The sequence below is a fragment of the Ricinus communis genome, chromosome 3 (assembly GCF_019578655.1).
Source record: "Ricinus communis isolate WT05 ecotype wild-type chromosome 3, ASM1957865v1, whole genome shotgun sequence".
In the NCBI taxonomy this organism is placed as follows: Eukaryota; Viridiplantae; Streptophyta; class Magnoliopsida; order Malpighiales; family Euphorbiaceae; genus Ricinus; species Ricinus communis.
In genome coordinates this window covers 14,851,029-14,876,267 of record NC_063258.1, presented here as the reverse complement: position 1 = coordinate 14,876,267, position 25,239 = coordinate 14,851,029, and the positions used below count along the sequence as shown (strand labels likewise).

General features: G+C 37.2%; 1 non-coding gene across 1 annotated transcript; it reads left to right on the top strand.

Moving 5' to 3' along the window:
* The first annotated feature begins 11,712 nt into the window (after window positions 1-11,712).
* LOC125369695 lies at window positions 11,713-11,819 on the top strand. Its single transcript, XR_007215371.1, has one exon. It is a non-coding gene; the product is annotated as a small nucleolar RNA R71 (small nucleolar RNA).
* Window positions 11,820-25,239: the final 13,420 nt, after the last annotated feature.

Here is a 25,239-nt window from a genome sequence, read left to right as displayed (position 1 = left end):
TATTAATTATAAGTAGAGAATAAGAAACATGATATTAGATTATTAATTTAGATAAGTTGATTAAGTGCTTGGGTTATGTGTATTAAGCCTTAAGACTTAATTGAACCAATAGTTGAAGGATGGATAAATAGATTGGACTTAAAAGACACAATTAAAAGTTAGTACCTATGTATGGTTAGTAAGAATTAATTTAGGATGATAAAACTAGTTTAAGTAGGTGGTGGCATTGACAGATGAATCTTAGAAATTGGAACCATGAGCAAGCTCATTTTACCTCTTCATTTCTCTAAAATTCGTACATGGCCAAAAACTCAAAATTTGGAACAAGAGAGAGGAGTGAAATACCTAGAAAAACTTAAGATTAAGATAGGATTTTACCAACTATTGAAGGAGACAAGCTAAAGCTAAAGGATTTAAGCATATTAGCAACCCAAAAGCTGAAATTAGTGAGTTGTTACTTGAGTATTATTAATTTGTCATTAGGGTTCTTGATTATAAATTGAGAAAACTTCAATTGATGCTTTCATTGATTAATTAAAAGTTTGATTATCATGAATTAGTAGAGTGTTGAATGATTGCATAGAGATTAAGCTTGATTTAAGTTTAAGTATGTCAAGACAGAAAACTGTCCAAATTCCAACAACCTTGATGTTCTATATTTTAGGCATAACATGCGTTATATAAGTCCAAATTAAGCTTAATTGCTGTCTATGGAAATTTTGAAGAGTCCTCTATAACTTTGTAGTTTTGTGATTTTTCTAATTTGCCGTTTTGGTTGCTTAAATTGAGCAAATAGGTTGCTGCTCAGGTATAACTAGCTGTATGACCCTTGCTCAGTAATTTGGGAATAATTAAATCTATAGAAGTCGAAATTGAGTAATTATTTGTGGAGATGAAACTAGACACATAAAAGTATATGTCTATTTAATACGAGAATTTTGTATTAAGCCAATTTTGTCCAGCAATAAATATACTTTGGTACTAAATTCTGTCTACAAAACAGAGATGTTGGAGATTAGTTTTATGCAATTTATTTGATGTTAATTTGAGTTAAATTGGTATATAGCTAGATGGAACATGTTTATATGATATTAAAATAGTAATTAAGAGTCTTAGTGGAAGAGTTAGACCTATGAATTAGAGAGGGGATGATCTTGTAATGCATTAGAACTAGCATTTACATGAATATTTGGATTGATGAATGTGTTAACAGGAACTCAAAGGTCTGGAAAGGAAGTTGTGGAGAAAGGAGGCTCTTCTATGCTGAAGAAATAAGTGTATTTTAAGTAAGTAAATAGTTAATATTTGACATATTCATATATTTAATCAAATGTTCCGCGAATGGTTGTGTTTGCTTAATATTGTGTTATGTTTGAATAAATGAGATGGAAATGATTGGTGTTGAGTGGAACAATTGTTATTGCTTCAATATGATATAAGTGAAATGATTTAATTGTGACGTTAAGTGCATATGTGCATGTGAATGGTGGATTCCCTGTGAAAAATATATATATATAAAGCCTTGGGAGGCTAAAGCCTAGAGAGGCTATAAAAGTATGTAATGTGAGGATGAGGCGGAGCAGCTTACGTGTGCGATAGATGAGGATGAGGCGGAGCAGCACAATAAAAGGGATCCAGAAGCCGTGAGAACTAACCATAATTGTTGAATTATATTTTTTTTATGATGGTTGTAATGAATTGTGTAGAATGGTATGAATTTATGGCTAAATTATGAATCATGGTAAGTTATGTGATTGGGTGGAAATTGTATTAAGTGTATGTGATATAGATTATGTTGATTATTTATTTACTGAGCTGGAGGCTCACCCCTCTCTAAAATTTTTCTTTTCAGGTTTGTAAATAGTAGTGCATCCGTTGGTTGTATCCGAAGTCTAGCTTTTAATAGTTCTGTCAGCTTGGGCCAGTTTTGTGGAGTCTCCTCCTGATGCATTTTGTATGCAGTTATGTGATGTATATGGAACTGTGCCTTATAAGGCATAAGAAGATGTTTTGAATACTTGTTAAATGATGTTTAAGTATAATCATATGTTTATATGTTAATAACCTTATGTCTTGATTCTTAGCAATCTGCATATTGACCTATCTACATGTAGTATATAGTCTACGACGCTTGTATGCTACCTCACTAATGTCTGTTGGTTAGCATGTAACAGGGGTGTGACAGTATGCTTAAGAAACATTCAGTTAGATTGATCATCATCTTGTGGAGTGCTTCAAAATTGGGATTTAGGAACAAGGTTTCTAAATTCTAATTCTTGATCATCTTTCTAAGTAATCTGTTTTCTAACCTTTCTTAGGGGTTGAACCGAATTTGTTCTTGGGGTTTTCATGTTAATGTGTTGGGGGTCTACAATTCAAAAAGGGGTTCTCAAGCTTATTCATGGAGGCTCCATATCAATGGTATCAATACATGATCAACAAAACAGAAAAGAAAAGAAGAATGTAAGTGATAAGTCTATGCTCGCGAGCATGAATATTGATAAGTATTGCTCATGCCACCGGTCAAGCTTGTCAATTGTATTTCCATGATTCCTTATGCCAATTCTTGTGTCACTAGGAGTCCTCATGCCTAAAGGAACATGGAATGATGGAGATTGATGGTTGCTATCTATGCAGCTATAATCTAAGGCAGTGTACCAATCGATGCAGTCTAGCACTAATGGCGAGTATCAAGGTCGTAATCCTCGGGAAAGTGAAAGCCCAAAGTTACTCCTTTGTTCTTTGTTATATTAACCTAAAATGAGTGATGAATAATTTCTAAACTAACTAATAGCTACAAGCTAAGTTCTAAGGGAGATGCAAGAGTAATTGATAACTAAAATAACTAAGGCAAGAGAGCAAACCCAAAGGGAACCTAAAATAGTTGGCAATCAAACAAAAGATAAAGGATTGTTGAATCTAATTATGCTACCCGTGGACGAATTCTTAACCGAATTCAGTTTCTCTCTCTCGATAACCGAATTCCTAAATCTAATAACCTAAAGTTGGAATCTCTTCCTAATGATTGATTCTTAAATTAGCATTAAGCTTTAATCCGCCTCTATTAAGCTTTGTTAATTTCTAATCCGGCTAGTTAATTATCCTTATCTCTAAGCAATTATTAACCAATTCTTACTATTCAAAATTCCAATTGCCAAATGGACTTCTCAATCACAAAAAAAAATCTAAACACACAATTCACAACATCTCATGAATAATGCATTATCTTATTAATACTGAAAGCAAGAAGAATACAAAACTAACCCAAACAATCCAACAATATAATATTAAGCCAACATAGTAAAGAAATCCCAATGGATTTAATTAATCTAGCTAATCATGTTCATTATCAAAATCCACAAGAATTCAATTACAACAATGAGTAAAGGTAGAGAAATCCGATTACACCCTTGGATGAGAGTGAACAGCCCCAATTCCTCTTGCTCGAATTGAATCGATTCTTGTTCCTCTTGCTTGATTTGAAAACCAATCAACGAACCTCGCCCAATCTTCAATTGTTGAAGGGAATCCGATTGAAACCTTGATCCAAGTCTCCTTTTCCCTTGGTTCCAGCTCAAAAAACCCTTAGAGAGAGAAATATTAGGGTTTGGGACGTTCTCCCCTGCTCTCTTTCTTTTCTCTCTTCTTTCCTTTAATTAATTCCCCCTGTCGCCAGCCAACACAGCCATGTTGATTCCCGTGTTGGCTGGTGTTTATGCCCGTGTTACTCTCTATGGCTGTGCTCCCTAAAAACTTCTTTTTCTTTGATGTGTAATGCTCCCAACACAGCCCGTGTTGGTGCCCATGTTAGGAACACGACCAGTGTTGAAACCAACACAGCCCTGTTCAGCTTCCTCATGCGCATACTTAGCTTGTATCGGCATTTTTGACGTCCAATTATGCTTCATTTCTTCCCTTTATCATTCTTTGACTTCTTTTGGACCTAATGCACACAAACATACGGGTGAGTGTTGGGACCAATTCACATCCAAATGTCCATAAAATCAATCTTAAAAACTCTATTTAGATGTGTGTATTTTACGCACATCAAATAACCCCATACTTAGCTCATTGCTTGTCCTCAAGCAATCAAAAGTAAAATAAGGAAAATAAACCACTAAGGAACAACACTTAAACTGATAGACAAGCTAGAGAGCTCCTGCACATATCCTTAACAAGCGTAAGTCAAACAAAAAGAAACGAAGCAATCAATTCAAGTATCACAACCAAGATGCCAATAATTCGCAAAATACTGTCTCAACAAAATTATTCAGAACCAACTCCTCACCAGATTCATTCTAAATCACTCAAAGTGTTTAAAGGGTAGTGTTTAACCGCTCATGCATTAACTACTGCCTTACTTATTATATGCTTGCTCTTAAATCCTACTCCTACCACTTATGGAGAGTCAACAACCATGTCAAGAGGTCTTTATAAGGGTTGTAATAGGGATTAGGTAGGGGTAGGTAAATTTGGTAAGAGTTGAACCTATGGTGTTTTGCAATGAAATACATGACCTGCACACAAGCCACAATGATCACAATGGGTAAAGAATAGACAGTAGTCCAAGGTGGGAAATAGGAATCAAATCAAAATGTTTAGCTCACTTACTTTCTTTCTTTTCATCACCTTTCCCTCTTATTCTTCTATTTCTTTTTTTTCTTTTTTTTTTATTCTATTTTCATAAGGGAAGAACATTCACATAATAGAGTGAATTTCTTTTGGATTGAAGAAAGCTGCTATAAGATTCCACACTATTCCCAAGACAAAAATTCTTAATAAAAATAACTCATGTGCAGAATCATAATCCAAAGCAGAATAAAACTAAGTGGCAATGAAATATGATAAAAAATGGTGAAAGAGGGGGTTATCTACAGAATCAATAAACGAATGAAGGCTATTTGGCTAGAATGAAAAACCTAAGTGCCTCTATCATACCAAAGTATTAAACTCTCCTTATGGCCCTCACAAGCATTACCGAGCAAGTTCTAAAAGTAAAGACAGTAATTAGCACTCTTAATAAGAAATAAATACAAGCATATAAAGTGTATGCTTACAATTTAGGCTCAATTTCTCACAAGTGTGCTTTTGAGTAGGTTCCATACAAAAATCATCAAAACAGAATTAAATAAACCAAAGCATCTTAGTGCAAAACTAAAACTAATTATCTTACATTCTTTCACAAGACTCAACACTATAGGTTTTACCCAATCACATGGACATAAACAGTATTTCAAAAGCAAGTCAACAGTAAGAGCATCGAACAAAGTGAAAAATTTTCAAAATTTTACAAAACATTGCACAAAGAATAAACAAATAACTGAGATGGGATAAATATCACCCACCCCACACTTGAAGGACACACTGTCCTTAGCGTACAAAATATAAGAAATGAAAAAGGAAAAAGAACTAATACTGCCCTGATATAGCTCCAAAATGAAAAGAGGTGCATCAGCAGGTATATCAAGGCGTTGGCTAGTCTGTGGTAGAGGAGTGGCTGTAAATAATAAAATAAAGAATTAAAATCGAACCTGAAACAAAAATTAAATAAAATATGAAAACTAAACCTAATAAAATGTTTCAAAACAAAAGGTTAAAATATTAGAGATTAAAGATAAAAATTGGGGTGCCTCCCAAAAGCACTTCTTTTTGATGTGATGAGTCTTCTTAGCTGGACTCATGATGAAAAGCAAACGGGCGTGATCGACGACCATCCATCCTTCTTCCAAGGAAATGTCTTCAAGTATCCGCTTAGAGGAATAATCGTCAATTTCCTCTTCCTGATTGTCAAGCAAGCTGCCAGTATGATGGGCAAAACTCGCTCCTCATATAATTGCATGTAGTCATGATGCCCTAGGGGCTCTTCCAATTTGAAAGCTGAAGTTTCACCAATTGGAAGGATCGACGGTTGGGCAATTTCTTCAGGAATGTCGATGGTTTTCTCCAGTCCTATGCTTGGTTCACTTGCTAGGAGAAACTCGAGCTCTTCCAAGACTTCTTCATTGGATAACTCATGCTCATCTTCAATCATCGAAGGGACTTGTAGAAAATCCACCAAAAATTCCTCTTACTGCAACTCAGCATCATCAACTGTACGTTCCTGTTGGTAGTAGTCTTTCAGAGGGATCATGTTTGCCTCTTCCTTTTCTGGTTTTATCTCCATGTTCAAGAAATCGTCCTGCACAGAAGCATCATTGTCAAATGTAATAGATAACCCAGAAAAATTCTCACTTGAACGCAAAGTGACGGCGCTTAAGTGTTCCTCGGATTCAGTAGCGTTTGATGGAGTTCCCAATTGCTCTTCAACTAGTAACTTGAAGATTAAGTCTACTTGATGCTCTATTGATGGGCTCTTTATGCAACCTACACCTAAGGCAGTGAACCTACCGATGCAGCCTAGCACTAGTGAGTATCAAGGTCGTATCCCTGGAGATCGGGTGAACCTAGAGTTACTACCGTTTGCTATGTTATCTAGTCTGAAATAGGGTGTGAAAGTTCTAACGTACCAGCTAATGGTTATGAGTGAAAATAAGTAAATGAAGAACAACGGACAATCAAAAGACAATTGCAAAGAGAGAAACAAACCCAAAAGGGAGCCTAAGTGATGGAATTCTAAAGATGGATTTTATGGATTGCCGATCTTGCTTACCCGTGCCTAAATCTTGAATTGAATCCCGGTTCCTCTCTCGAGCTTACCGAATTCCAAAACCTGCACTAACCTAATGGAATCTCTTCCTATGATTAGCATTAAGTACGATTTAAAACTATTAAGAGTTATTAATTCTTAATCCGGCGAGTAAATCAACCTTATCTCTAAGTGTTAACTACTAGTCCTTACTATTCAATGTCCAGTTGTAACAAGCATTTCTTAATGTCAAGAAACAACCCAATAAACATTTAATTCAACGTCTCAAATTAACTGAATCAAACTTTTATTACTAAATAGCAAGAAGATTGCAAGAATGACAATTATAAAACTAACAATTAAGCATAATCCATCAACAAAGGTGAACCCCAATGGGTTCAAAAGATCTAGCTACTCATGTTCATGGTTAAAGCAATTAGGGAACAAAATAAGGAAAAGAAAATTAAAGGCATGTACACCCTTCTCTTTCAAGCTGAATGAGAAACCCTAAATTTGCAAATTCGAAATCTCAAACCCTAGTTGCCTCTTGAATGCTCCCAAAGTTTGTCTTGATCTTCAATTCGATGTTGGAACAAGTGAAATCCCTCCTTCAATTGATGAATTTGATCTCTTAAGGTCTACAATTGAGGTATAGGAAATAATTGATTAAGTGTGTGTCTTGGAATTGAGTCCAAAATTCGTCTCTCCTCCAAAAGAACTCAAAATTGCCTATATAGTTGACTCAACACCACGAGTCCAGTCAGTGATGATTCAAAGACAGTACCGAGTCCAGTGTGATGATTCAAGACGGCCGTGAGTCCAAAGGCGATCTTGAATCTGTGGAGTCTGTTGAGTTGACTCCTTCCAAGCCGTGCCCAAGCCGGTGCTAAGCCACCACAGGCCGTGCTGGAGGCCGTGGTGGCTACAGAAGTCGTGCTGAAATGGCACAATTGGGGATAGCCTCTTGTTAATTCAGCACGGCCGGAGTCCAAGCCGTGCTCAACCCTCGGGGTGCTAGTTCTCACCCAATTTGATGGATTTTGGTTCGTAATCACACGTATTCCCTCGATTATTGATGGTGTCCTTCAAAAATGACCTGAAACGAGAAAGGAAACAAAAGACAGGTGATTCTAGCATAAAACAGGATAATCATGCATAAAAATGTAAACAATCGGGCATGAAAACATGTGTAGTATGATGCTTATCAAATTACCCCACACTTAAACTTTTGCTTGTCCTCAAGCAATCAACAACTCACTCCTCAAACAGATACCAAATAACTCAATCCAATGCATTGCAAGAGGTTAGCTCAAAACAAATTTCAAAACTCCATAATGATTTTTCCCAAAATCCCCAAATCACTAAATCCTTAAGAGAGAGAACAAACTTAATAAAGTTGCTAAAGTTAAAATGATAAACCATCTAAATTGAGAAATTGAGAACCATGCCTCACAAGATGTCACTTAAAACACACAAGTGTATATAGGTGAAAGAAGATCGCCAAGCTCTCAACGCAAAAAATAAAGAAAAAGTGCTTACCATAGGCTTGCTTATAGATCCAATCTCCACTACTACGAAATAATCAATAATCATGATCAAAGGGTCTTGAGCCAGGTTGTAATGGGGTTAAGGTAGGGTACGTATAAATATGGAAAGTAGGCTACAAGTTGCTGGAAGTTAAGCAAGTAATGCAAGAAAGTAACGAAGGATCAAGTGTTGTACCAAAATGAACACTAAGTTACTCTAAAAATAAGATGATGCTCAAAATGAACTAAATTAATACTCTTTTGTTTATTGAATATATATATACTATGTATATATATTACAACAGCTTATGTAGGGGTTGTTGGTTATTGACACATACAATAAGACTGAATATCAATTTTTTTTTTTTAATTGAAGGGAGCATCTATGAAAAATATAGCAACTTAGTGAAATATATGATTGCAGATTGATCCAAAATAAAATGCAGTATAAACTTACATAATTTCCAGCAACAATGGTAGAAAGAATGGTCAAATGAATAGAAGTGATAAAATGAGTGTCACTGTTATTATTATCACGAAAGGAAAGGCTAAGGCTCAAAATTGGTTCACTAAGGGAAAAACAGGGTTAGGCTTTTGGCCAAATTGTGTAAATCCTAAGTGCCCAAATCATCTCACGATTATTGACAATTCATGTAATCTCAAAAGATATCATAAAGCAAGTTCTAGAAATAGAGATTCTGTACAATGCTCACTAATGAAAGAAAATGGAGCATAATAGTGATGCACCAATTGGCTCAAAATCTCACCATTTGAGTGGGTTAAAATTGCATGAATTCTCAAACCAAAGTTTAAACAGTCAATCACAATAATAAGCAACAATATTAACAGTGTTCTATATCTAAGATAAAGTAAAATGGAAGAATTTAAGGAAAAATACCAGTTTACGGGCTCGGATTGTAATTAAGAGATTCGTTCATTGCCTTCTTCCAACAAGGTTCGATAAAAGCTATAAGGGAATCCATTCAAAGGAGAAAATCATTAACTACTCGATTAAAACAAAACTCAAGATAAGGACAGTAATAATGAATGGACTCAATCAATAAGGGATATTAAAACAAGATAAAAATAGCAAAGATAAAATTGGTACCTGCACAGATCTACGGTACCTACCCCACACTTGTGAAAAACACTGTCCTCAGTGTGAACAAGGTAGGTACTCCAAAATAAAAGGAATAAAATATGTAAAATAAAGCTAATTATGGGAGTCCATAAAAGAAATTAGAAAACTAAGAGAAAAACAAGACGACAAAAAGAGATAAAAACTAGAAAGTCTACTAGATACTGCCCTTGATGTGTACTTTAACACTTCAAAATATGTTAGTCCTCAAAATTACGTACGAGCATCAAGTAGGCTAACTCCTGCAAAATTCAAGAATAAACACATTCCAAGCAACATCTAGTAAAAGGTTCAATAAGATAGTATCTCCTCAAAATCAAACTTACTAAAAACAGACTGAAATATCTAACTGCAAATGACTACATAAAATAAAATAAAAAATGTCCAAAAATTCAGAAAGCAAAAATAGATTCGGGAATGCCTCCAAGGCGCTTCTTTTGTTCGAGCCGTCTAGCCGGACTCGGATCGCATTCGCATCGCGAGCAAATTAGAAGGTAGGCTCAATGTAAGTTGGGGCTCGAGGCATATAAGCACAATGAAGAGGTCCGATGTGTGCAGTAGATGACCAAGGAGGTGCTCTCTGGACCGATTTGGGATGTCCATTCATCCACTCTGAATTCTGGCTAAGTGACCTGTCAAAAACAAACTTGCAACTACCCTTCTCTGGTCTATCACAGCATAAAGTCTCATATTGATACAAGTTATTTTTTTCAAATGAATAACACATACTAGTTGGGGAAGAAACATGTATAGCATCATCCATTTGTACATCTTATGGTTATGTATTACATGCAAGATCAATTCCATCAATACAACAAATGGCATGAACATGGTCGGTGAAAGAACTATCAAATGAGGGTAAACTAAAAGTGACACAGTCGTCCCCTACATTAAGTTCTAACTTCCCCTCAAATACGTCTATTTTAGCTCTAGTTGTGGCAAGGAAAGGTCTCCCCAAAATTAATGGTACACCATGCTCATTGTCCATATCCAAAAGCATAAAGTCCACAGGAAATATGAACTTATCTACCTTAACTAGCACATTTTCCACAATTCCCCTAGGAAGTTTAATGGTGGCTAATTGAATGCACATCCTAGTGGATTTTGCCTCCCCCAAACCTAGCTTATTGAACAAACTAGTGGGCATGACATTTATGCTAGCCCCCAAATCAGCTAATGCATCATCAACACATAAATTACCTAAAGTGCAGGGAATAGTGAAACTCCCTGGATCGTGACATTTCTCTGGCAACTTGCTCAAACACCGAGCACTCCTCATTGTCGAACATCGCGACCTCCTCCAACTTCCTTTTTTGCTAAGTATGTCCTTTAAGAACTTAGCATACTTGACATCTGCTCCAATGCATCAATAAAAGGCAAGTTAATATGCGATTGTCTAAAAATGTCTAAAAATTCTATCGAATCGCTCTTTCGCCTCTGCTTGTTTAGCTCTAGCAGGATAAGGAATCTTAGGTTGATATTCCCTGACTGGAATTGATTTCACCTTTTGTCCCTCAGGTTCCCTAACCTTACTGTTTGCCTTAACCTGCACATCAATAGTGGGCGTCATCAAAACAGGGCTTAGAAGGAGCTGAAACTAACTTACCTGAACGCAAAGTGATGGCGTTCACGTGCTCCCTCGGGTTAGACTCAGTGGTGCTCGGGAGCGCTCCTTGCCGCCTTCAGACAACATCTTAGAGATTTGGCCAATCTGGGTCTCCAAGTTCTGAATCGAGGCCTGCTTCGGTTCCTAAGTGCACTATCAGTTTCGGAACCTCATCTCCGTAGACGTCACAAACTTCATCATAAGCTCCTCTAAATTTGACTTCTTTTCTGGTAAAGGAGGAGCTTGTGCAGGCCCGGTGAATGTTGCCGCTTGATGAAGTCTCTGAAAACCAGGTGAACCCTGAGCATTATTGTTCCTCCAACTGAAGTTGGGATGATTGCGCCACCCAGGGTTGTATGTATTACTGTAAGGATCGTTCTGCTGCCTTGGGGCATTCCCCATATAATCAACCTGTTCAACATCACAAGACATAGCAGAATTAGATGGAAAAGTAGTAGAGGATGAAGAAAACATACCTCCCGCGGTACAGTTCGCACTGTAATGCGGGCCACTATAAAACTCGAAGCCAACGTTCGCTGCATGAACCGGCATCTGGAGTTGGTCAATCTTCTTGGCTAGAAGCTCCACTTGAGCTGCCAAGGTTGCTGTAGAGTCCACTTGGTTGACCACTCCCTGTCTTCCTGGTCGGCTCCTAGAGGATTGCCACTGATAGTTGTTCATGGCCATTTCCTCTATCAAGTTCTGAGCCTGCTCGGGCGTCTTACTGTTTAGCGCCCCACCTGCTGCAGCATCCACCATCTGCCTCGTTGTAAGGTTCAATCCGCTGTAGAAGGTCTGAACCTGCACCCACAGTGGCAATCCGTGATGTGGGCAACATCTCAAAAGATCCTTAAACCTCTCCCATGCATTGTACATGCTTTCATCATCAAACTGCACAAAAGAAGATATGTCATTTCTAAGTTTAGCAGTTTTAGCGGGAGAAAAATACTTATATAAAAATTTTTCAGCCAACGCCCTCCAGGTAGTAATTGTTTGTTGTGGAAGAGATTGCAGCCATCTCTTTGCTCTATCCCTCAAGGAAAATGGAAACAATCTCAGCCGAATGGCATCATCAGTTGTTCCATTTATCTTGAATGTGTCACAAATCTCTAAGAAGTTAGAGATATATGCATTGGGATCCTCGCTGGGCAATCCTCCAAATTGGATGCTTTGCTGGATCATTTGGATAACATTGGCCTTTATCTCAAAATTATTGGCTGCTACAGCAGGTCTGACTATACTCGTTTTCATCCCATCTAAAGATGGTCAAGCAAACTCGTACATCGTCCTCTAATCGTCATTGGCCTGGGGGTCATGGTTTTCCATCGTGTCTAGTCTATCCACAGGTACCTCAACCTCAATATCCTCCTCTTCTAATTGCAACCTCTTCCTTAAGAGTCGAGGATCATTCGGATCGATAGAGGCTCTATAAGATTCGAGTTTGAGCTCCCGGTCATAAACTACCTGAAACCGAAAGTCCACACAACCACCAATCAACAAAAACAATATAATAATAAATAATGAATAATAAAAAAAATTTTAAAAAATAAATAATAAATAAAGAATAAAAGAATAAACAAATAATGACTAAATTAACACAAAAAAACAATTCACTCTAGTTCACCGTTACTGTGTTCACTGGCAACGGCGCTAAAAACTTGATGGGCTCTTTATGCAACCTACACCTAAGGCAGTGAACCTACCGATGCAGCCTAGCACTAGTGAGTATCAAGGTCGTATCCCTGGAGATCGGGTGAACCTAGAGTTACTACTGTTTGCTATGTTATCTAGTCTGAAATAGGGTGTGAAAGTTCTAACGTACCAGCTAATGGTTATGAGTGCAAATAAGTATGGAAAGAGAAACAAACCCAAAAGGGAGCCTAAGTGATGGAATTCTAAAGATGCATTTTATGGATTGCAAAGAGAGAAACAAACCCAAAAGGGAGCCTAAGTGATGGAATTCTAAAGATGCATTTTATGGATTGCCGATCTTGCTTACCCGTTCCTAAATCCTGAATTAAATCCTGGTTCCTCTCTCGAGCTTACCGAATTCCTAAACCTGCACTAACCTAATGGAATCTCTTCCTATCGGATTACTATAGATTAGCATTAAGTACGATTTAAAACTATTAAGAGTTATTAATTCTTAATCCAGCGAGTAAATCAACCTTATCTCTAAGTGTTAACTACCAGTCCTTACTATTCAATGTCCAGTTGTAACAAGCATTTCTCAATGTCAAGAAACAACCCAATAAATAATTAATTCAACGTCTCAAATTAACTGAATCAAACTTTTATTACTAAATAGCAAGAAGATTGCAAGAATGACAATTATAAAACTAACAATTAAGCATAATCCATCAACAAAGGTGAACCCCAATGGGTTCAAAAGATCTAGCTACTCATGTTCATGGTTAAAGCAATTAGGGAACAAAATAAGGAAAAGAAAATTAAAGGCATGTACACTCTTCTCTTTCAAGCTGAATGAGAAACCCTAAATTTGCAAATTCGAAATCTCAAACCCTAGTTGCCTCTTGAATGCTCCCAAAGTTTGTCTTGATCTTCAATTTGATGTTGGAACAAGTGAAATCCCTCCTTCAATTGATGAATTTGATCTCTTATGGTCTACAATTGAGGTATAGGAAATAATTGATTAAGTGTGTGTCTTGGAATTGAGTCCAAAATTCGTCTCTCCTCCAAAAGAACTCAAAATTCCCTATATAGTTGATTCAGCATGGCCGGAGTCCAGGCTGTGATGATTCAAAGACCACGAGTCCAGTCAGGATGATTCAAGACGCCGAGTCCAGCAGCGGTCTGAATCTGTGGAGTCTATTATGCCGACTCCTTCCAAGCCATACCTGTTGAGGCCGAGCCACCACAGTCGGCCGGAGGCCGTGGTGGCTACTAAGTCGCTGAAATGGCACAATTGGGGATAGCCTCTTGGTAATTCGGCACGTACGGGAGTCCGTGCCGTGCTCAACCCTCGGGGTGCTAGTTCTCACCTAATTTGATGGATTTTGGTCCGTAATCACACGTATTTCCCTCGATTATTGATGGTGTCCTTTGAAAATGACCTGAAACGAGAAAGGAAACAAAAGACAGGTGATTCTAGCATAAAACGGGATAATCATGCATAAAAATGTAAACAATTGGGCATGAAAACATGTGTAGTATGATGCTTATCAAATTATGTTCTTAATCGAGGCTTGTTGATCTTTAAGTATCCTCTCTGTTTGTTGGAATTTATCCTCAAGATTTGCCATAAACCTCATCATCAGCTCCTCTGACACTAACTCTTCACCTTGAGTTGATGGTGCAAGATTAGGCTGCTAAAATTCTGGTGGTTCTTGGCCATCTAAGCTCCATCCAAAGGGTGAATGAATGCTCAACTCTTGATTGTAGGTGCTTCCATATGAGTCATTTGGCCAACTTCCCGTATAATTCACCTGTTCATAGTTATAAGAACAATGAGCAACATCACTATAGAATGGACAATCATTACTCAAATGTAAACTATAACAAAATTCACAAAAAACTTGAGATGAAAGGATAGGAGTGGAGAGTTGATTGGTAGCCCTGCAAAACGATTCCACTCGAGCTTCTAAAGATGCACGGGTATCCTAATTTTTAGCACTCTCTTGGTTCCTGATCCCATTTTCCAACGTGTCATACAAAGAGTTTAGCATTGAACCTCCTAATCATCCACTATCTGAATCATAAACTTAACTAAATAAATATGTACAAACACAACAGAAATAAATATAAATAAAAATGAAAAAATGACTAAATTAACAAATAGCAAATTTCACTCTAGTTTTCAAACATTCCCCGGCAACGGCGCCAAAAATTTGATGGTTGCTATCTGTGCAGCTACGATCTAAGGCAGTGTACCTATCGATGCAGTCTAGCACTAATGGCGAGTATCAAGGTCGTATTCCTCGGGAAAGTGAAAGCCCAGAGTTACTCCTTTGTTCTTTGTTATATTAACCTAAAATTAGTGATGAATAATTTCTAAACTAACTAATAGCTACAAGCTAAGTTCTAAGGGAGATGCAGGAGTAATTGATAAATAAAATAACCAAAACAATCCAATAATATAATACTAAGCCAATAATGCATTATCTTATTAATACTGAAAGCAAGAAGAATACAAAACTAACCCAAACAATCCAATAATATAATACTAAGCCAACATAGTAAAGAAATCCCAATGGATTTAATCAATCTAGCTAATCATGTTCATTATCAAAATCCACAAGAATTCAATTACAACAATGAGTAAAGGTAGAGAAACCGATTACACCCTTGGATGAGAGTGAACAGCCCCAATTCCTCTTGCTCGAATTGAATACATTCTTGTTCCTTGATGAGCATAGTTTTACACATATTTGCTTGCATATTATTGCGTATGTTCTTAGCAACTATTGTGCTTTTATTCATAGATCACCCGTGTTTTATGTTCTTTTGCATTTCAAGAACATTTATAGGACCATCATCGGTGTTTAAGCAATTATAGATCAATACGTGCGGAAACGGATGAGAATTCATCAAGATCGGACAAGAGCCCGCGTTGCACACATTGAGCACGGCCCGAGTCAAGGCCGTGCTGACCATCATGGCCTAGACTCTGGCCGTGACCAACCATCAAAACTTGGTCTTCAAAACAATAGTTTGGGCACGGTTTCTGTAGCCACCACGGCCTTCAGCACGACCTGTGGTGGATAATACGGGGATCAACACGGCCCGTGGTGGCCAACACGGGGAGAAACACGACCGTGGTGAAACCCTACTTGGTGAGATCCACGCCAAAGACGGCTCGGACTTGGTAGTCTTGACTAAATATATAAGAAAAATGAATTTTTCTTAGAAAGGAGAGGGGGAAGAAGTGACATAGAGCCCTGGCGGCTGGTTTGATTTTTGCACAGTATTGAATGCAAGAGAGAGTTGCGGGGAGTAAGAATCCTAGAATCGCAAGGTTCCGAGTGCAAAACAGTAGTGGAAGCAATTCAAGAGGCAGTTTGGGAGATTAATCAAAGTGTAGATCCAGATTTGGAGCTGTTCATCCAATTCGAGAGAAAAGGGTGTACATGTTTTATTTTCATTATTCTTTCATTGTGATTGATTTCCTAGATTGTTTTAAACATGAACATGATTAGCTAGATTGATTTAATCCATTGGGATTTCTTTACTATGTTGGCTTGATATTATATTGTTGGATTGTTCGAGTTGGTTTTGTATTCTTCTTGTTTTCAGTATGAATAAGATTATGCATTATTCATGAGACGTTGTGAATTGTGATGTTTAGATTGCTTTATGAGATTGAGAAATCCGTTTGGCAATTGGAATTTTGAATAACAAGAACTGGTTAATAATCGCTTAGAGATAAGGATAATTAACTAGCCGGATTAAGAATTAACAAAGCTTAATAGAGGCGGATTAAAGCTTAATGCTAATTTAAGAATCAATCGTTAGGAAGAGATTCCAACTTTAGGTTATTAGGTTTAGAAATTCAGTTATCTCGAGAGAGAAACCGAATTCGGTTAAGAATTCGTCCACGGGTAGCATAATTAGACTCACCGATCCTTTATCTTTTGTTTGATTGCCAACTAGTTTAGATTCCCTTTGGGTTTGTCTTTTTGTCTTGATTATTTCACTTATCAATTACTCCTGCATCTCCCTTAGGACTTAGCTTGTAGTTAATAGTTAGTTTAGAATTAATTCATCATCCATTTTAGGTTAATATAACAAAGAACAAAGGAGTAAGTCTGGGCTTTCGCTTTCCCGAGGAATACGACCTTGATACTCGCCATTAGTGCTAGACTGCATCAATAGGTACACTGCCTTAGATTGTAGCTAACACGAGTAGCACACATCAAGTTTTTGGCACCGTTGCCGGGGAATGTTTGAAAACTAGAGTGAAATTTGCTATTTGTTAATTTAGCCATTTTTTTTCTTTCTTATTATTTTATGATTTTTATTTTTATTTATTTATTTATTTTATTTTATTTGTACATATTTATTTAGCTTAAGTTTATGATTCAGATAGTGAATGATAAGGAGGTTCAATGCTAAACTCAAAATCTTTGTATGACGCATTGGAAAATAGGATTAGGAACCAAGAGAGTGCTAAAAATTGGGATACCCGTGCATCTTTAGAAGCACGAGTGGAATCGTTTTGCATTACCGATCAACTCTCCACTCCTATCCTTTCATCTCAAGTTTTTATGAATTTTGTTGTGGTTTACATTTGAGTAATGATTGTCCATTGTGCGTTGATTTTACTCCTTATTCTTATAACGTGAACAGTGAATTATACGGAAATTGGCCAAGTGACTCGTATGGAAGCACCTATAATCAAGAGTGGAGTACTCATTCACCCTATGGATGGAGCTTAGATGGCCCGGAACCACCGAATCTCAACAACTACATCGAAGCCTACTCTTGCACCTTCAACTCAAGATGAAGAGTTAGTGTCGGAGGAGCTGATGATGAGGTTCATTACAAGTCTTGATGATAGATTCCAACAAACAGAGAGGATACTTGAAGATCAACAAGCCTCGATTAATAACATAGAGCATCAAGTAGGCTTAATCTTCAAGTTACTCAACCAAGAGCAATCGAGAACTCTATCAAACACTACTGAATCCGAGGAACATTTGAGCACCGTCACTTTGCGTTCAAGTGAGAATTTTTCTGGTTTATCTATTATGTTTGACGATGATGCTTATGTGCAGGACGATTTCTTGAACATGGAGATGGAACCAGAAAAGGAAGAGGCGAACATAATTCCTCTGAAAGACTATCAACAGGAATGTACAGTTGATGATGCTGAGTTGCAGTTAGAGGAATTGTTGGTAGATTTTCCACAAGTCCCTTTGATGATGGACGATAAGCACGAGTTATCCAATGATGAAGTCTTGGAGGAGCTCGAGTTTCTTCTAGCAAGTGAACCAAGCCAGGGATTGAAGAAAACCATCGACACTCCTGAAGAGATTGCCCAACCATCGATCCTTCCAATTGTTGAAACTCCAGCTTTCAAATTGGAAGAGCCCCTAGAGCATCATGACTACATCCAATTATACGAGGAGCGAGTCTTGCCCATCATATTGGTAGCTTGCTTGATAGTCGGGAAGAGGAAATTGACGATTATCCCTCTAAGCGGATACTTGAAGACATTTGCTTGGAAGAAGGATGGATGGTCGTCGATCACGCCCATTTGCCTTTCACCATGAGTCCAGCTAAGAAGACTCATCACATAAAAAAGAAGCGCTTTTGGGAGGCAACCCAAACTTTATCTTTAATCTTTAATATTTTAACCTTTTGTTTTGAAACATTTTATTAGTTTTAGTTTTCATATTTTCAGTTTCAATTTTATTTCTTTATTTTATTATTTTCAGATTCTACCGAGGAGGCACTGAATTTCCACAACATCAGCCTCGATGGATGATCGAGTCCCTAGATCTTTTTATTTTTCTGCATTTATTTACTTTATTTTTCATACATGTCATGCACTTGGATTGTATTGCCTTTGTTCTCTTAGTTGAGCATTCCATGCGGGGTATCCATAACATTTTACACTGAGGACAGTGTGCTCTTCAAGTGTGGGGTGCTTATGGGTAAACCTTAATCTCTCATATGGATTTTTAATATATCTGAAATTGCCATGGCTAGGTGTTGTGTATTTTTAAGGGATGTTAGGACACTGTGTTTTTATGCACTTGAGTATGCTATTTTTGAGCTGATTGATGACTTGATTTATAGAATTGTAGTTACTTTTCTTTGCTGTTCATTGTCCTTAGAAAACAATTTATGGTGTTTTACACATCAACCCTGCCGGGTTAAACTGGTGTTATTTAATTATTTTTTTGAATTGTCGAATTTTAACTTAGAACGTTGATAATATCATATGTATGTGTTTCTTAAGTAATGATTTAATTAATGATGTTGCGAACCAACTGCACCTAATACCATACCTGAAAGTGAGATTTTGAGCCAGTTGAGCATTCATTATACTTATGCTCTTTATATTTCTTGTTTGAGTGTGCATTGTACTTAACTTCGCTTCTAGAACTTGCTTTGTAATGCGTGTTGAAGTTACATGAATATTAAGAATACCATGAGATGATTTGGGCGATTTAGGATTCACCACATTTGACCAAAAGCCTATCACCTTATGTTTCCATTAGTTAGCCAGTTTTTAAGCCTTAACCTTTTCTTCATAATTAACACCTATACACTTCAATTATACCATTCTTTACATTATGCTGGGATTTCTTTCTGTGATTTATTGAACTTTATGTGGGATTAAAATGCTAGTTGCTATGTTGGTAAATTCACTAAATCTTTTTGATATTTTAAATGCTTCCCTTTGATCCAATTTGTATTTGTTATTCTTTATGTTTATTCGAGTTGTATGCAGCGGTCGCTAATAAGCTGCTAGTTCATTATTATAAAAAAAAAAGAGAAAAAAGAAAGAAGAAGAAGAAAAAAAAAAGAATATATAATAAACAAATCTCTTTAATTATTTATCTTTTTATTGGATTTAGAGCATTTGCGAGCGTTATTCTATGAAGTAGGGATTTTAGTGAATGATTCTTTTTGTGATCTTAGGCATTTAATCCTTTGAGCATATGCTATTGTTTATCGCCTGAATTCCAGCACTTTCACACTTCTATCCAAATCTCCGTACCTTTACCTTAGCCCTATTTCAACCTTGATAAAGACCCTTTGATTTTGGTATTTACTTATTCAGTAGCGAAGATATGATTTATGAGCAAGCTTATGGTGAGCGGGTCTTGTGCATTTGCTTTGAGGGATTTGTTATTCACCTAATATACACTTTGAGCGAGTTGAGTGATCCCTGTGAGGCATTGGTTCATGATGTTTGTGTTGAGTTGTCATTTAAGTTACTCATGCATTAATATTATTTCCATTCTTTGTTAATGATTTGTAATTTGATTTATGATTGAGTATCCTTTGAGATGTGTTGAATACTCTCTGTTGTGGACTAGGGGCATAAACTGAAAGGAATTGCTAACTGTAGTTTTATGGGTTGAGTTGTTAATTGCTTGAGGACAAGCAATAGCTTAAGTGTGGGGTAATTTGATGAGCATAGTTTTACACATATTTGCTTGCATATTATTGCATATGTTCTTAGCAACTATTGTGCTTTTATTCCCAGATCACCTGTGTTTTATGTTCTTTTGCATTTCAGGAACATTTATAGGACCATCATCGGTGTTTAAGCAATTATAGATCAATACGTGCGGAAACGGACGAGAATTCATCAAGATCGGACAAGAGCCTGCGTTGCACACATTGAGCACAGCCTGAGTCAAGGCCGTGCTGACAATCACGGCCTAGACTCTGGTCGTGACCAACCATCAAAACTTGGTCTTCAAAACAATAGTTTGGGCACGGTTTCCGTAGCCACCACGGCCTTCAGCACGGCCCGTGGTGGATAACACGGGGATCAACACGGGGAGAAACACGGTCGTGGTGAAACCCTACTTGGTGAGATCCATAGTTTTAGCACGGCCTGGACTTTGGCCGTGCTGTCAGCACGGCCTTGAACACGGCCGTGCTGAGTTAAATATATAAGAAAAATGAATTTTTCTTAGAAAGGAGAGGGGGGAAGAAGTGACATAGAGCCCTGGCGGGTGGTTCGATTTTTGCACAGTATTGAGTGCAAGAGAGAGTTGCGGGGACCCGGAATCGCAAGGTTCCGAGTGCAAAACAGTAGTGGAAGCAATTCAAGAGGCAGTTTGGGAGATTAATCAAAGTGTAGATCCAGATTTAGAGCTGTTCATCCAATTCGAGAGAAAAGGGTGTACATGTTTTATTTTCATTATTCTTTCATTGTGATTGATTTCCTAGATTGTTTTAAACATGAACATGATTAGCTAGATTGATTTAATCCATTGGGATTTCTTTACTATGTTGGCTTGATATAATATTGTTGGATTGTTCGAGTTGGTTTTGTATTCTTCTTGTTTTCAGTATGAATAAGATTATGCATTATTCATGAGACGTTGTGAATTGTGATGTTTAGATTGCTTTATGAGATTGAGAAATCCGTTTGGCAATTGGAATTTTGAATAACAAGAACTGGTTAATAATCGCTTAGAGATAAGGATAATTAACTAGCCGGATTAAGAATTAACAAAGCTTAATAGAGGCGGATTAAAGCTTAATGCTAATTTAAGAATCAATCGTTAGGAAGAGATTCCAACTTTAGGTTATTAGGTTTAGAAATTCAGTTATCTCGAGAGAGAAACCGAATTCGGTTAAGAATTCGTCCACGGGTAGCATAATTAGACTCACCGATCCTTTATCTTTTGTTTGATTGCCAACTAGTTTAGATTCCCTTTGGGTTTGTCTTTTTGTCTTGATTATTTCACTTATCAATTACTCCTGCATCTCCCTTAGGACTTAGCTTGTAGTTAATAGTTAGTTTAGAATTAATTCATCATCCATTTTAGGTTAATATAACAAAGAACAAAGGAGTAAGTCTGGGCTTTCGCTTTCCCGAGGAATACGACCTTGATACTCGCCATTAGTGCTAGACTGCATCAATAGGTACACTGCCTTAGATTGTAGCTAACACGAGTAGCACACATCAAGTTTTTGGCACCGTTGCCGGGGAATGTTTGAAAACTAGAGTGAAATTTGCTATTTGTTAATTTAGCCATTAGTGCTAGACTGCATCGATAGGTACACTGCCTTAGATTGTAGCTAACACGAGTAGCACACATCATTCCTCTTGCTCGATTTGAAAACCAATCAATGAACCTCACCCAATCTTCATTCTTTGAAGGAAATCCGATTGAAACCTTGATCCAAGTCTCCTTTTCCCTTGGTTCCAGCTCAGAAAACCCTTAGACAGAGAAATATTAGGGTTTGGGACGTTTTCCCCCGCTCTCTTTCTTTCCTCTCATCTTTCTTTTAATTAATTCCCCCTGTCGCCGCCAACACGACCGTGTTGATTCCCGTGTTCCCAACACGGGCTAGTGTTTATGCCCGTGTTACTTTCTGTGGCCATGCTCCCTAAAAACTTCTTTTTCTTTGATGTGTAATGCACCCAACACGGCCCGTGTTGGGAACATGGCGGTGTTGAAACCAACACGGCCATGTTCCGCTTCCTCATGCGCATACTTAGCTTGTTTCGGCAGCTTTGACGTCCAATTATGCTCCAATTCTTCCCTTTATCATTCTTTGACTTCTTTTGGACCTAATGCATACAAACAGACGCACAGGGTGAGTGTTGGGACCAATTCACATCCAAATGTCCATAAAATCAATCTTAAAAACCCCATTTAGATGTGTGTATTTTACGCACATCAGAGATCCCAATGGTCCAAATCTTGAATTGGAATATTGGGGCGTGCCTCGATTCCAAATCTAGGTTTGCTAGTTTGGGTCTTGATAAGTCCAAAAAGGTCTTGCAAGAATGCATAACTTGATTTCCCGCAAGATAGAAAACTAAAATAATAATAGTGTGAAAGCCCTAATTCCATATAAAGAAGAAATAAGAAGCTAAATATGAATAATTAAATAAATAAGGATGAATAAACTAAATTCAAATCAAGAACTGTAGAGGAGTTGGCTGGTCAACAGCTCTCGTTGTCCCAAATTTTGTGAAGCAGCTTAAAGAAACAAGGGGAAATCTACGAGGGCTTACCTAATAACAACTTGACCCAAATTACTTCTTTATATGCATCCTAGACATCAAAATGCTCGCATTTCCACTAGTATTACACTTGGATTATTGAAACCTATGTGATTTCTAACTATCGCGCATGGATTTACGTCTCATCTTGCTTGATCATCAAGCTAAGCCCTAGTGTTACCGGTTAAGCTTGTGGATTGTATTCCTATGATTCCTTGCGACAATCCTCGAGTCATCGGGAGTCCTCGTGCCTAGAGGTACAAGGAACAAGCCTCAATTCTCATCGTTCCATTTTTCCTCCAAAAGTTTCATTTGCAATCATTTGAAAAATGATGTTAATACTCAATTATCTAATTTTCTTTCTTCAAATTAGTCCAAATATTGAATCAGTGCCTATGATTGCCGCTTCCATGAGCTTTCTCGCAACAGTTGTGTTTATGCTCCCTAAATAAAACCAAACTATCATACTAGATAAAGAGGAGTTAACTAGTCAACAACCCTCATAGTCCCAAATTTTATGAGCTAGATTAACAAAAACAAGGTAGAATTTATATGGGCATACCTAATAACAGTCTGGTCCAAATTATATAATTATATGCATCCCAAACATCAAAATGCACAAATTCCCACTTAGATTAATCGAAAGCAACATCATTTCTCCCTTACGCGCATGGATTTTCATCTCGTCCTTCTAAATCATCAAGTCACACCATAATGCCACCAGTCAAGCTTGTCAATTGTGTTTATGCTCGCCAAATAAAATCAAACCATCAAACTAGACAAAGATTAGATAGATTGGAACAGAAGAAACAAATACCATGAGATTTCAGATATGATAAGAAAAGAAATCAGAAGTACTTTATTTCTTCCATATAGCTAAATGAAAGGATCAAATCGAATTGACTTAAACACAAAGGTTGACAAAGAACACAAAATAAAGGAAGGACGTAAGCAATAAGTTTATATTTGCTAGAATGTGTCAAATAATATATTCATTATCCTCAAGTATTCAATTGTATGGATTTTTATATTACGATATAGTAGTTGTGTAACGACCCAGAACCAGATCACATGAGATATTGTCCCCGATTGGCCTCACAATTTTATCCCTTTGGCGGGTTCGAGAACTTTCCAAGAGGTCACCCATCTAGGAATTTCTTTGAACCAAGCCTATTTAACTTTGGAGTTTTTACAATTCCACAGGCAAATAACCAAAAAGTGCCTCATCTGATTAGTTCCAACTCTTTACATATATGTTATCAACCATTCCTGCCCTATTTCGATGTGGAATATGATTCATTCATGTACCCCCATACCTTAGAGTGCTGCCATCCTAGAAGCTTGCCAGAAGCCGCTCCTTGTCCAAGCATCCTATCTTTGCCCCGATGTCCACTTCTCGCCCTCATCGAACCGCTTCTCTAGGTCAGGTTGTCACAAGTTGACTTGTCAACAACTCTTGTAATCCCAAATTTTATGAGCCAGCTTAACACAAACAAGGAGAAATTCATCTAGGCCTACCTAATAATACTCCGATCCAAATTTCTTCATTATATATGGCCTTAATTTCAAAATGCTCGCATTGATGCTTGTATTATGCTTGGATTTCATAATTTCTCCCTTACGAGTGTGGATTTACGTCTCATCCTACTTGATCATCAAGCTAAGCACAATGTTATCGGTTAAGCATGTCAATTGAGTTCCCGTGATTCTTTACGGCAATCCTTGTGTCATCAGAAGTCACCGTGCCTAGAGGAACAAGGAATGATGGAGATTCGAATGGTGCAAATCCTGCATCGGAATATTTAACGTGCCTCGATTCTTATTGTTCCTATTTTCCTCTAGAAGATTTATCCATGATCATTCGAAGAATGATATCCATATATCATCAACTAATTTTCTTTCTTCACTTTTGTCCAAGCATTGGATCGATGCTTATGATTATGCTTCCATCCACTTTCGCTTAACATTCATACTTATGCTCCCTAAATAAAATAAAACAATTATATTACACAGAGATTAGAAAGAGAGGAATAGAAAAATGAATAAAAATGAGAAAATTTGTAAGATTTTGAATCCAATAAGGAAATAAATCACAAGTTCTTTATTCTTTTCTATACAACCAAGTGTAAGGATCAAATCAAATTCATTTAAACATGAGGGCAGATAAAGAACACAAAAGAATGAAAGGACGTGAGCGATAAGTCTATGTTCACTAGCACGAGTGTTGATAAGTTCGCAAAGCTCTTGAAAGAATCGATAACTTGATTTTTCGCAAGTTATTACACTAAAATAATATGCTAACTTGCCTCAAATAGGATGCAGTTCTTATATTTTGAAGCCCTTATTCCATAAGAAAAAGAAACTAGAAGATAAATTTGAATAAATAAATAAAGAAATATGGATAAACTAAAGTAAAATCATGAAACAAAGAGTAGTTGACTAGGTAACAACTCTCATGATACCAAATTTCGTGAGCCAACTTAACAAAAATAAAGGAAAATTAGCATGGGCCTACCTACGCTTGGATTAATTGAAAACAACATGATTTCTCTCTTACGCACATGGATTTACGTCTCCTTCTGCTTGATTATTTAGGAATCATAAGAACATAATTCATAAGCTTGACCGGTGGTATTGAGGCATGACTTGATGATCAAGCAGCACGAGATGCAAATC